General features: G+C 42.0%; 1 long non-coding RNA gene across 1 annotated transcript; it reads left to right on the top strand.

The window, feature by feature from the left end:
- The first annotated feature begins 238 nt into the window (after nucleotides 1-238).
- Nucleotides 239-3,875, top strand: LOC148119162 (uncharacterized). Its single transcript, XR_015735410.1, has 2 exons — nucleotides 239-343; nucleotides 3,601-3,875. It is a non-coding gene; the product is annotated as an uncharacterized LOC148119162 (long non-coding RNA).
- The last annotated feature ends 582 nt before the right edge of the window (nucleotides 3,876-4,457 follow it).

Raw genomic sequence — 4,457 nt, forward strand, 5'->3', positions numbered from 1 at the left:
GGTCTGGAGGCTGCGCATTCTCGGCGGTGAGAACCTGCCTTGATCCAGTAGAGAAATATCAGCCTCCCTTCTGACTGACCACTGGTAGCCCCCAACTTCTCTCTCTCTCTCTCTCTCTCTCTCTCTCTGTCTCTCTCTCTCGTGGGAGAATTGTCTGTATTCTGTCAATCATGTTTTAAATAAATGCTGATTGACCAGGCAGGAGGTATAGGCGGAAAAAAACAGACAGGAAGTGGAAATGATGCAAGGAGAGCAGGAGAATTCCGGAGAGGGGGAAGCTGATTCCTACCACTCCTGCCCAGATCACCAAAGCAGCAGGATGTAAGCTGCCCCACTGAAAAAGGTACTGAGCCACATGGCTAACATAGATCAAAAAAATGGGTTAATCAAGATGTGAGAGTTAGCTAATAAGTAGCCAGACCTAATGGGCCAATCAGCTTTATAACTTACAGAAATCTCTGTATGGTTGATTTTTCTCTGGGACTAAACAGCTGCGGGGGCAGACAGGACAAAAAAAGAACCCCAACAAACAGGCCCCCTCATGTTACATTTCTCTCTCTCTCTCTCTCTCTCTCTCTCTCTCTCTCTCTTTCTCTCATCTCTACTCTGTTCTCAACATCATTAACTCCAATTCTGATCCTAGTTCCCAGCTGACTCTACCTTTGGGGTGTTATCTCATTAGCAATTTGTAATGACATCTGCCTGCGTAGAATGCATGATGCCTCGAATCCCCAAGAGAAATGCAAGCCCACTAAGAACTCTGTCTCTGCAATGGCCAAAGAGCAAAAATGCAAAGATGTTTCTTTGTTTCAAATATTTGCGATGGGATTGACTTAGAACATGGTGTGTGTCTGTGTGCGTGTGTGTGTGTGTATACATAAAATCTCAATGAAAAACAAAAAGACACCCCCCACTCTCCCATCACATTCACAAGAAGCTACTTAGCTACTTCTCTATTATCTGCTATTTCTCATATTGGCTTTCCAGTAGTAAAATAACAAACCCGAGGGCAGGACCATGCAGAGTCCTTAATGACCCATGGCACACTGAATGTTCTAACGTTTGGGTGTGGTAATGAATTGTGAGATGAGGGGCCATCTTCATGTGTTCATTGACTCCTACTGCATTTCCTTCTTTACAAACAGGCACTGGTTCCTGGAGCATCTTCAGGGTCCATGTCAATCACCGCTTAGCGTTGTGGAGGGAGAGAAGATGGTGTGCCCCCATCCCTTTCCAGCTAAAGTTTTACGAGCTGCAAGCATGAATCTGGACAGAATAATTTATAGGTCTACACATGAAAATCTGGCAAAAAGATAGACCCGAAGAGTGTGGCTGGTGTGGGTCTCAAGAGCACAATAGCCACATATAAAATGAGGGTTTCTTTGTGCCGTCTGCCTGCAGTTGCTTGACGTATGTACTCTGAAAACATGTTAAAGACTAACTCCTGGTACCCATGCCTTATTTAGAAATAGAATCTTTCTGATGTCATCAAGTCACAATAAGGTGATTTTAGATGAAGCTGGACCCTAAACCCAGTGACCATTAAATGTCATTAAGGAGCTTCATTCTGGGTGCCCCAACCAGCTAGATTTGCCATTAAATAGTACACACATGTTTAGGTTTTGATTTTTACATAAAGTCCTCTGTTTTGTAAGGTTGTCTTGAGGTCCAAGAGGCCTCCACAAACCAAATTTGGTTTGGTCCAAATCTCATGAGCCCTTTGACCTTTCACTTAAATTCCCTTCTTCATTATTGATTGTGCTAAAGTTGTATTTCAAATCAATTGGGGCTTCCCAATAGCAGTGTACATAAAATCAACTCAGAAGTGTGTAAACTACAGATCTAGAGGTGCTAGACTTAAGATTCTGGGATGGATTTGGAGCGAAGAACTCAGTTTTGTCCTTTTACCTCACTTTTCTGTTGACGTCTTCCCTAGTTCTGAGTGTCTGTGTTTGTGTATCGAAGTCTTTCTCTTGTTCTCTATCTTATACATGTTGGGATACTTGAGTGAATTTCAGGGTAAGTGGAGCTAAATCAAGCATAAGGAGTTCCACTTCTATGCGTGTGAGCATTTAGGAAGGAGACGGGATCAGTAAGAAAGCCAGCTGTGGTAACACATGGATATAGTTCCAGTGTCGTGGAGACTGAGACTTGAGGCAAACAAAGGCTATATACTGAGACATACCGTCAGATAGATAGATGGATGGATGGATGGGTGGATGGATACATAAATACATGCATATATATTTACACACACACACACACACACACACACACACACACACACACACACATAGACAAAGATTGAGTGAGTCGGGCCAAGGCAGCCTAGAACTCAAATCCAGGGAACTTGTTTTGACTGTTGCTACTGAGCTGTGTTTAGTAGCACAGATACGAAATCGATATGAAATATCTATCACTAGGGTAGGTGAGGCAGGAGGACCAAGTGTTCCAGGACAGCCTGGGCTGCATAGCAGCTTCCAGGCCAACTTTCTCTGGGTTACCTAGAAAGAGTCTGTCTCGAAAATGAGTTTTTACAGAGGATAAGAAGAAGGAGATAGGGGGAATATAACCCTTTGTTCTCATACCTGAGAAAAGGAAGGAGATTATTTAGAAAATACCAATGCCTGTCCTGTCCCAGATCACTTAAGGCAGAGCCATCCTGTTGAGAAGAGACCAGCAGTAGTCAAGTTTAATAGTAACTCAGGTATCCCCTAGAGGAGGGATGAGGATCCTTGGTATAACCCAGGCATATCTAGTCCTTTGAATTAGGGCACAGTATTGTTACATTGTCACCTACAAAGTTTATACCTGAGAACTATATTATAGAAGAAGAAGAAGAAGAAGAAGAAGAAGAAGAAGAAGAAGAAGAAGAAGAAGAAGAAGAAGAAGAAGAAGAAGAAGAAGAAGAAGAGAAGAAATAATGAACAAGCAAAATCACACATAGGGTGTGGGCTCTCGTGCACACATGCATGCAGTGCACACTCACATACATACACGCAGCACACACACATACACATCTGTTAATGTTTTAAGTAATTTTACAGTTTGTACATTGGGATGAATCCTTAGCCACCCTAGAGCACAATCGAAGAATACATCTGTACAGTGCCCCACCCCTTTCTGCACAGGTTGCTACCAATTAATGAGGAAGGGATTCTCCAGGGAAGTTGAGAAACTCTGGAAAGGGCTCCTGGTTTTGACTTCCTTCCCTTCCCCCGATGCACTGACATCCAGAGGCCACCTAAGCCACCCAGAAGGCTATGCAGCCAAACCTGGTTTCTGGGGTCTTGCTCCTATCTTCCTCATTCTGTCTGCGTCTCACTATCCATAGCCATGTGTACAATCAATATCGACCAGGAACTTAGCATTTTCCTCCTTGGAAATGTTCTAGGAATCTAACTGGCTATCATGTACCTTTTTGACAAATTCCCTTCCCCTTTTTCTGTCCTCTTCGTGAAAGGATAGCCACAATCTATTCAATCTGCCCATACAAAATCAATGAATTATACTTGTAATGAATTAGTCCATGTCACAGTGAATTTAACCAGAGGAACAGAAGCCAGGGGTGACTCACAGTTGCTCTCATCCTCCTGACAGCTTTCTGGGAATTTTTCAAAATGGAAAGAGACCTTGGAACTATGCTGCGGTCAAGACGGCGAATATTTAAAACCAATTCTTTTCAGCTTTGGCAACTGCACAGATCTCACTGCAACCATGCATCGAGCTTAATTAACCATTCCAAAATCTCATCATTGCAAGCGGTCGACGGTGGATACGAGTCCACGAGTTCTTTTAGAGAGATGTGCTAGCATTATCATAGGTCACATTCTGAGAAATTGAATTTCAGAAATAAAAGAAATATATCTTTATAATTTTGAAAATTACCTTCCCAAGAGCCTCAGTGATCATCATTCCGCCCCTGGTTTCTAAAATGGAATGTTCCCCATGACTCCGCAGATGCAGACTATCCATCCATCTTATCCTTGTCATCTGATATGGGGAAGCAGGCTAGCACTTCCGTTTAAACGGTTTCTCAGCCTTTTATAAACTTAGGAATTCTGGGTTCGCGAATATGCATGCCCATACCTAACCTTACCGAAATAGGTCCAGGAAGGATGTGAAAAAGTGATTTTCCAAACTGGAAGTGTGATGGATGGGTACGTTAACTGCCATGTCTAGACAGTAGACTATTACTTCACATCGGTAGACATATTTTTAAAAAAGAATTATATGTTTGGCTAGGGACTATGTCTCTATAAACTTTACAACTTCCAAATTAAAATTTTTAATTAGACAAAATAGTCTTTCTATGGTATTTAAAGCAACTTCTTTTTCTTAGATGATCATTAAAACTGTTTGTGGCTTTTCTCATAGATTAAAACATCTAATTTGGTAAGTGTATTTTTGTGATAGCTTTATATGACCTTTAGGTTTTGTGTCACACCTAAAAAAGT

Source organism: Myodes glareolus, chromosome 18, assembly GCF_982192425.1.
Source record: "Myodes glareolus chromosome 18, mMyoGla1.1, whole genome shotgun sequence".
Classification (NCBI taxonomy): Eukaryota; Metazoa; Chordata; class Mammalia; order Rodentia; family Cricetidae; genus Myodes; species Myodes glareolus.